Below are 9,928 nucleotides of genomic sequence, written 5' to 3'. Positions count from 1 at the left end.
ATTATTGATAGATCGGGCGATTCTGAACACGGCAATACCAAATATGTGTAGGTTTGATTTTTTTATTATTGATTTATTTTGATTGGGGCGAAAGGGGGTTGATTTAAACTTTTATATTTTTTTTATTTCTTTCACATTTTTTTTTACTTTTGCCATGCTTCAATAGCCTCCATAGGAGGCTAGAAGCAGGCACAACGCGATCGGCTCTGCTACATAGCAGCGATCTGATGTTCGCTGCTATGTAGCAGAAATGCAGGTGTGCTGTGAGCGCCGACCACAGGGTGGTGCTCACAGCTGCCGGGAATCAGTAACCATAGAGGTCTCAAGGACCTCTATGGTTACACTGCTGAAGCATCGCCGACCTCCGATCATGTGACGGGGGTCGGCGATGCGATCATTTCCGGCCGCCTGGCCGGATGCGGTAGATAAATGCAGCTGTCTGCGTTTGACAGCGGCATTTAACTAGTTAATAGGAGTGGGCAGATCGCGATTCTGCCCGCGCCTATCACAGGCACATGTCAGCTGTTCAAAACAGCTGACATGTCCCGGCTTTGATGCGGGCTCACCGCCGGAGCCCGCATCAAAGCTGGGCTTCTGACCTCGGACGTACTATCCCGTCCGAGGTCAGAAAGGGGTTAATAGTGATAATGTGTGCAAACTGTAAAGCGATGCAGAATATGTTAGTGCTATATAAAAATAAAGATGATTATTATTATTATTATAGCATCAGCTCATTTCCTGGTGATGTAATAATAATAATAAATAATAATAATTTTATTTATATAGCGCCAACATATTCCGCAGCGCTTTACAACTTATAGAGGGGACTTGTACAGACAATAGACATTGCAGCATAACAGAAATCACAGTTCAAAACAGATACCAGGAGGAATGAGGGCCCTGCTCGCAAGCTTACAAACTATGAGGAAAAGGGGAGACACGAGAGGTGGATGGTAACAATTGCTTTCATTATTCTGACCAGCCATAGTGTAAGGCTCGGGTGTTCATGTAAAGCTGCATGAACCAGTTAACTGCCTAAGTATGTAGCAGTACAGACACAGAGGGCTATTAACTGCATAAAGTGTATGAGAACATGATACGAGGAACCTGATTATGTTTTGTTTTTTTTTGTTTTGTTTTTTTTATGATAGGCCACACAGGGATAGTTAGGTTAATGTGCTGAGGCGGTAGGCCAGTCTGAACAAATGCGTTTTTAGGGCACGCTTAAAACTGTGGGGATTGGGGATTAATCGTATTAAACTGGGTAGTGCATTCCAAAGAATCGGCACAGCACGGGTAAAGTCTTGGAGACGGGAGTGGGAGGTTCTGATTATTGAGGATGCTAACCTGAGGTCATTAGTGGAGCGGAGGGCACGGGTAGGGTGGTAGATTGAGACCAGAGAGGAGATGTAGGGTGGTGCTGAGCCATGGAGCGCTTTGTGAATGAGGGTAGTAGTTTTGTACTGGATTCTGGAGTGGATGGGTAGCCAGTGTAATGACTGGCACAGGGTAGAGGCATCGGTGTAACAGTTGGTGAGGAATATGATCCTGGCAGCAGCATTCAGGACAGATTGGAGCGGGGAGAGTTTGGTAAGAGGGAGGCCGATTAGTAGAGAGTTACAATAGTCCAGACGAGAATGAATATGAGGAACAGTAAGAGTTTTTGCAGAGTGGAAAGTAAGAAAAGGGCAAATTCTAGAAATGTTTTTGAGATGCAGATAAGAAGAGCGAGCCAGTGATCGGATGTGGGGGGTGAACGAAGGCTCGGAATCAAGGATGACCCCAAGGCAGCGGGCATGTTGCTTGGGAGTAATGGTGGAACCGCACACGGAGATGGCAATGTCAGACAAAGGTAGGTTAGTAGAGGGAGAGAACACGAGGAGTTCAGTTTTTGACCGGTTCAGTTTCAGATAGAGGGAGGACATGATGTTAGAGACAGCGGTAAGACAATCACTGGTGTTTTCTAAGAAGGTCGGAGTGAAAGCAGGAGAAGAAGTGTATAATTGGGTGTCGTCAGCATAGAGATGGTACTGGAAACCAAATCTACTGATTGTTTGTCCAATAGGGGCGGTATACAAAGACAAGAGTAGGGGGCCTAGGACTGACCCTTGAGGAACCCCAACAGTAAGGGGAAGGTGAGAGGAGGAGGAACCAGCAAAACATACAGTGAAGGATCGGTCAGAGAGATAGGAGGAGAACCAAGAGAGAACGGTGTCCTTGAGGCCGATGGAGCGGAGCATATTGAGGAGGAGCTGATGATCCACAGTGTCGAATGCTGCGGAGAGATCCAAGAGAATTAGCATGGAGTAGTGACAATTAGATTTAGCTGTTAGTAGGTCATTAGAGACTTTACTGAGGGCAGTTTCAGTAGAGTGTAAAGAGCGGAAGCCAGATTGAAGAGGGTCGAGAAGAGAGTTATCTGAGAGATAGCGGGTAAGACGGGAGTGGACCAGGCGTTCGAGGAGTTTAGAGATGAAGGGAAGATTAGAGACAGGTCTATAATTAGCGGCACAGTTTTGGTCGAGTGATGGTTTTTTAAGTAATGGATGTATGATGGCATGATTAAATGAGGAGGGAAAAGTACCGGAAGTGAGAGAAAGGTTGAATATTTTTGTTAGGTGAGAGGTGACAGCCGGGGAAAGGGACTGGAGGAGATGTGACGGAATGAGGTCACTGGTGCAAGTAATCGGGTGAGAAGATGCAAGGAGCCCGACTACTTCTTCTTCTGTAACTGGCTCAAAGTCAGAGAATGAACTAGATGCAGTGGGGGAGGGAGGACAGTGCATGGTATGAAGAGATTGAGAGATGATTTCCTGTCGAATGTGGTCAATTTTTTCTTTGAAGTAATTGGCCAGATCGTCAGCACGGAGATCCGTGGTTGGGGCCTTCTCTCTTGGGTTGAGTAGGGACTGGAAAGTGTCAAAGAGACGTTTAGGGTTATTTGACAGTGAGGTGATCAGGGTGTTGAAATAGGTTTGTTTGGAGAGGTGAAGGGCAGAGATGTATGTTTTTAGCATGAACTTATAATGGATGAAATCTTTGGGTAGATTAGATTTTCTCCACAGACGTACGGCGCACCTGGAGCACCGCTGCAGGAAACGTGTTTGCAGCGTGTGCCACGGTTGTCGCCGTCTGTGTCTAGTTGCTCTATGTATAGGAGGAGCAGCTTCATCCAGGGCACTTTGCAAGGTTTCATTGTAATGCTTCAGAGCAGAATCAGGACATGAGATGGAGGAGATTGGGGCCAATGAGGACTGCAAGTTCTTCATAAGTTTCTGGGTGTTAATGGCCTGTATGTTTCTATAAGTGTGAAAAGTGAGGGTGACCTGAGCGGGATGGCAGATCTTGATAGAGAATGAAAGAAGGTTGTGGTCAGAGAGCGGGAGAGGGGAGTTTGTGAACTCGTCCACTGAGCAAAGCCGGGAGAAGACCAAGTCAAGGGAGTTTCCATCTTCATGCGTTGGAGAGTTAGTATGCTGCGAGAGGCCGAAAGAGGAGGTTAGAGATAAAAGGTGAGAAGCAGATGGGGAGTGTCATGTCGGACGCTGTTCAGACCAGGTCGGTAATTCCGCTTTTGACCACTATTTACTCATTGGCGTCTGCTAGATTTTGTCTAGCTGTTCCAGGGTTAATTTACCTGATCCTCGGATTGGAAGCTGGGCCATTTCCATGGCCTTTAAATAGTTCTCCTGATCATTGAGCGTCGCCGATTATAGCTTCTGTCTTGCGTTGTTATCTCGGTCTGGAGTGGAGAGCTGGTGGTTGGAGATTCGTTGCTGGTGGTGTATATTCCTTCGTCTTATTTACTCCTTCCTATATTTGTGTTTATTTTGCCCTGCACATTTATAGTGTATTCCTGAGTGTCTGCGGCGTGGTGTATATTTTCCTTTATCCTTGTCTGTGCTAACTGTGGGTATTTAAGTATTACCTCTTCACTGGGTGGTGGGTGGAGGTTTCAGCCTAGGGCTGAGCTCAGGAGTTAGGGTGTTAGGGTGAAGTGTAAACTTCAGGTAGAGGGTCAGTCAGGATTTCCCTAGTCTTAGGGAAATTGCAGGAGCCCGGGTTATTAGCTCTCGCTCACCAAGTCTCTCCCTGACAGGGAGAAGGGAGAAGCAATGGGGATGTTGAAATCACCCATGATAAGGGTGGGGGTGTCACAGGAGAGAAAGTGTGGAAGCCAGGTGGCAAAGTGATCCAGGAACTGATGAGAGGGGCCGGGAGGACAATACACCACTGCCACTCGCATGGAGAAGGGGACGTAGAGTCTGACAGCATGGACCTCAAAGGAAGGGAATACAAGTGAGGGTACTTGGGGGATAATTTGGAAGGTACATTTTGGTGAAAGGAGCAGACCAACGCCTCCACCTGCTCTGTTGTCTGCTCTTGGGGTATGAGAAAAGTGTAGTCCACCATATGAAAGAGCTGGATCTGACTGCTGGATCCAGGTTTCAGTAAGAGCCAGGAGATTAAGAGAGTTAGAAAGGAAGAAGTCATGGATGAAGGAGAGTTTATTACACACAGAGTGAGAATTTCAAAGGGCACAATTCAAAGAGACAGAAGGCATGCAGGGAATATTAATAAGGTTAGAGGGGTTTCTGAGTATAGCAGTTGGGAGGTTTGACTGGCTATAACATGGGGGGCCGGGGTTGGGAGAAATGTCTCCAGCAACTAGGATAAGGAGGATAGAAAGAGTGAGCAGATGGTTAAGCGATTTGTGAGAGCGTCTCTTGTGTTGGATGGTGGGACTGAATGGATCTGCGCTGTTAAGCAATGTGAACAGAGCGTGAGTGCTTTACATAGGAGAGGAGAGGACAGAGGGGCCGATATGGATGGAGTGTAAAGAGTTTATGCAAGGGCGGTGAATGTGAGTGAATGCAGCAGCCAGGATATAGATTATACAAATACATATGGGGTGAGTATTTGTTCTGTTTCAAATGAATAGGGGATAGATTTAGTTTTTCTTACCTGTCTAACTGCCATGTTATAACTGCCGAGTACTTAGAAAAAAGTACTTTGAATAAATGTACACGAATAATAGTGCACGAATGCACCCCTGCACGAATGCATCCCCAAAGTATGTCTACATTTATAGAAGGCTAGCTCTTAGATCTTACTTTTTTTTTTTTTCCCCTCTCGTTACCAATCAATCTAACTCAGTTGAGACAGCAGGACACAATAAATGTAGTGATCAGATAAACAAATGTCCAGGTCTACATGGATCATAAACCGCTTTGAAACAGTTATGTGATCTCTCTGTATCAGATGTATCAGATGTTTTATAAATTAGCATTTTTAGGGTGCAGCAATTATCTTTTTTTTTCCAAGAGCCATAACATTTTTTTTATTTTTCTATTTACCTTTTCTGTTTTGTTTTTTTCCATGCCCCGTGCTTGATCTGACTAGATTTGTCGTTTACCAGCGTCTCTGTAAATATTTGTAAACATCCAACTTTTATGGAAATCGTCATCACCGATCTAAGGCTAGGTTCACACTGCGTTAGCAGCAGCCCGTTCAGCACATACGATTTACGGGCTGCTGTAACGCAAGTGCTGACGTTTACATCCCGCTAGCGCAGATAGAGCATCTGCTAGCTCTATCTGCGCTAGCAGTGACGGACCCGGAAACGCTGCAGCCCGCGTCTCAGGGTCCGTCACTCAATGACGGCATTGTGGGCGTGCGCTAGTGATGCGTCCGACATTGCAGTCAATGGCGGCGTTAATGGACTACGTTACACCGCGTTTATGCCGCGGTGTAATGTAGTCCGTTAGACGGACTGCCAGGACGCAATGTGAACCCAGCCTAAGGCTGTGATAACTCTTGTAATGCCATGTATTAATAGATGTCACTGCAGCGAATAAACACGACCGCTCAGTCATCCGATCTCTGCACTGTGACGTCCACCGGCAATACAGATACATCTTAATATTGAATATTCGCCACTTTTTATGTGCGTTGCATTGTTGGGACTGTGCAGGCATTTTCTGGCTTCAGGGTTTGGTCACATGATTAACACAGCCTGTATAAGGTATCTGGTGGGGAAATGTTTTCTCATCAGTATGAGGCTGCCGTCACACTAGCAGTATTTGGTCAGTATTTTACACTAGTATTTGTAAGCCAAAACCAGGAGTGGGTGATAAATACAGAAGTGGTGCATATGTTTCTATTATACTTTTCCTCTGATTGTTCCACTCCTGGTTTTGGTTTACAAATACTGATGTAAAATACTGACCAAATCCTGATGGTGGCTTGATAGTCCAGAGCACCATTCGCAGTTCTGCAGGTTTCAGAGGTGGAAACTTTCCGGATTCCTTAGGCTATGTGCACATTTTCAGTTTTTTGAGTGTTGTTTAACACTTTGAGTGTACAAAGATGACAAACAGTAAAAAGAAAGTGAGCCGACCGTCCTTGGGGAGCTTCCACCCTGAAGTCGTTGTGTTCTCTATAAGGGTTTGTGCCCACGATCAGTAAACGCTGCGAGTTGGACGTGGTGAATCCGCACGGTTCAGTGAAAACAAGTGGATTCACCTGCACTCAATAGACGGCAGCACAGTGGACGCCGCAGCCATGGGCCAACATGCCACCAACAGTGTGTGCCAACCTTGTGAAGACTTACAGAAAACGTTTGACCTCTCATTGCCAACACAGGATGTATAGCAAATATTGAGATGAACTTTTATTAATGACCAAATACTTATTTTCCACCATAATTTGCAAAATAAATCTTACCAAATCAGACAAGGTGATTTTCTGGATTTGTTTTCTCATTTTGACTCTCATAGTTGTGGTCTAACTATGATGTCAATTACAGGCCTCTCTTATGTTTTTTAAAGGGAACCTGTCACCTCATTTTCTCATCATTCAGGATACATTGGGGGCTTATCTACAGCATTACTGAATGCTGCATATAAGCCCCTGATGCTGGTGGGCTTAGCTCATCTTCGATTTTGGGGGTGACAGGTTCCCTTTAAGTGGGAGAACTTGCACAATTGGTGGCTGACTAAATACTTTTTTCCCCACTGTATTCAGCACATCACACATCATTTTACATATATATATATATATATATATATATATATATATATATACATACCGTATATACTCGAGTATAAGCCGAGATTTTCAGCCCAAATTTTTGGGCTGAAAGTGCCCCTCTCGGCTTATACTCGAGTCACGGTCGGCGGTGGGGTCGGCGGGTGAGGGGGAGAGGGCGCTGAGGCATACTTACCTAGTCCCGGCGATCCTGTCGCTCCCCCTGCCCGTCCCACGGTCTCCGGGTGCCGCAGCCTCTTCCCCTGTTCAGCGGTCACGTGGGACTGCTCATTAGAGAAATGAATAGGCTGCTCCACCCCCCATAGGGGCGGAGCCGCATAATTCATTTCTCTAATCAGCGGTGCCGGTGACCGCTGATAGAGGAAAAGGCTGCGGCACCGAAGACCAGCTGTCCGGGGGAAGGAGCGGGACGCCGGGAGCAGGTAAGTATCGCATATTCACCTGTCCTCGTTCCACACGCCGGGTGTCGCGCCATCTTCCCGGCGTCTCTCTCTCTCTGCACTGACTGTGCAGGTCAGAGGGCGCGATGACGCATATAGTGTGCGCGCCGCCCTCTGCCTGATCAGTCAGTGCGGAGAGACGCCGGGAAGATGGCGCCGAGGAGCTGCAAGCAAGAGAGGTGAGTATGTGTTTTATTATTTTATTGCAGCAGCACAGCTATGGGGCAATAATGGACGGTGCAGAGCACTATATAGCACAGCTATGGGGCAATGGTGCAGAGCACTATATGGCACAGCTATGGGGCAATGGTGCAGAGCACTGTATGGCACAGCTATGGGGCAATAATGGACGGTGCAGAGCACTGTATGGCACAGCTATGGGGCAATAATGGTGCAGAGCACTATATGGCACAGCTATGGGGCAATGGTGCAGAGCACTATATGGCACAGCTATGGGGCAATAACGGTGCAGAGCACTATATGGCACAGCTATGGGGCAATAACGGTGCAGAGCACTATATGGCACAGCTATGGGGCAATAACGGTGCAGAGCACTATATGGCACAGCTATGGGGCAACGGTGCAGAGCACTATATGGCACAGCTATGGGGCAACGGTGCAGAGCACTATATATATGGCACAGCTATGGGGCAACGGTGCAGAGCATTGTATATATGGCACAGCTTTATGTGGAGTATCTATGGGGCAACGGTGCAGAGCATTATATATGGCACAGCTATCTATGGAGCATCTATGGGGCCATAATGAACGGTGCAGAGCATTATATATGGCACAGCTATCTATGGAGCATCTATGGGGCCATAATGAACGGTGCAGAGCATTATATGTGGCACAGCTTTATGTGGAGCATCTATGGGGCCATAATGAACGGTGCAGAGCATTATATATGGCACAGCTTTATGTGGAGCATCTATGGGGCCATAATGAACGGTATGGAGCATCTATTTCTAATTTTGAAATTCACCGGTACCTGCTGCATTTTCCACCCTAGGCTTATACTCGAGTCAATAAGTTTTCCCAGTTTTTTGTGGCAAAATTAGGGGGGTCGGCTTATACTCGGGTCGGCTTATACTCGAGTATATACGGTATATATAGTGGTTTGCAAATGTATTCACCCCTTGGCTCTTTACCTATTTTGTTACATTACACCCTGTGTTTAAATATTTTTGTAATCCGATTTGTGTGTGATGTATCAGCACGAAATAGTCTAAGTTGGTGAAGTGAAGTGTGAAAAATATAGGCATAAATTAAATTTATGGGATCAAATAACTGAAAATTGGGAAGTGCATATTTATTCACCCCTTTTGCTATGAAGCCACGAAAAAAATTCTGATGCAACTAATTACCTTCATAAGTCCTTAGTGAAAGAAAGTCCTCCTGTGTGTTAAGTGTCACATGCTCCGGTCAAAATTGCTATTATTGTGAACTCTTAAGTTGAAGATTAAATTATCTCTAAAAGGCCTAAAGTTAACCTCCTTTGTATTTTATGCAAAAACAAAAACTATATTTTCATCTTTTATATTTTAAAAATTACGAAAAGGAAAATGGACCTATGCAAAAGTTTGGGCACCCTGCATGGTTATTACCTAGTAGCTCACTCTTTTTAAAGTATCACAGCTTGTAAATGCTTTTTGCAGCCAGACAAGAGTCTTTCAGTTCTTATTTGAGGGAGTTTCATCCAGTCTTCCTTGAAAAACTCTTCCAGTTCTGTGAGATTCCTGGGTCGTCTTGCATGCACTGCTCTATTGAGGTTTAGCCACAGATTTTTAATGATGTACGAATTAGGGGACAGTGAGGGCCATTGTAAAACCTTCAGCTTTCACCTTTTGAGGTAATCTATTGTGGATTTTGATGTGTGTTTAAGATCATTCTCCATTTGTAGAAACGATCCTCTTCTCAACTTCAGCTTTTTTACAGATGGTGTTATGTTTGCATCAAGAATTAGTTGAAATTTAATTAAATCCATTCTTCCCTCTACCTATGAAATGTTCCCTGTGCCACTGACTGCAATACAACCCCAAAGCATGACTGATCCTCCCCCATGCTTAATGGTTATGGAGATGTTCTTTTCCTGAAATTCTGTGCATTTTTGTCTGCGCACATATCTTTGATCATTGTGGCCAAAGAGTTCTACTTTAACATCATTGGTCCACATTACTTGTTTTCAAAATGCTTCAGGCCTGTTTAGATTTAATTTTGCATATTTCTGGCATTTAATTTTATGGTGAGGACACAGGAGAGGTTTTCTCCTGATGATTCTTCCATGAATGCCATATTTGTGCAGGTGTCTCTGAACAGTAAAACAATGTACCACAACTCCAGAGTGCTAAATCTTTCTGAAGGTCTTTTGCAGTCAAGCGAGGGTTCTGATTTGACTCTCTAGAAATCCTACAAGCAGCTCTCACTGAAATTTTGCT

This window comes from Ranitomeya variabilis, chromosome 2 (genome assembly GCF_051348905.1).
Source record: "Ranitomeya variabilis isolate aRanVar5 chromosome 2, aRanVar5.hap1, whole genome shotgun sequence".
Classification (NCBI taxonomy): Eukaryota; Metazoa; Chordata; class Amphibia; order Anura; family Dendrobatidae; genus Ranitomeya; species Ranitomeya variabilis.
Note: the sequence above shows the minus strand (reverse complement) of the source record.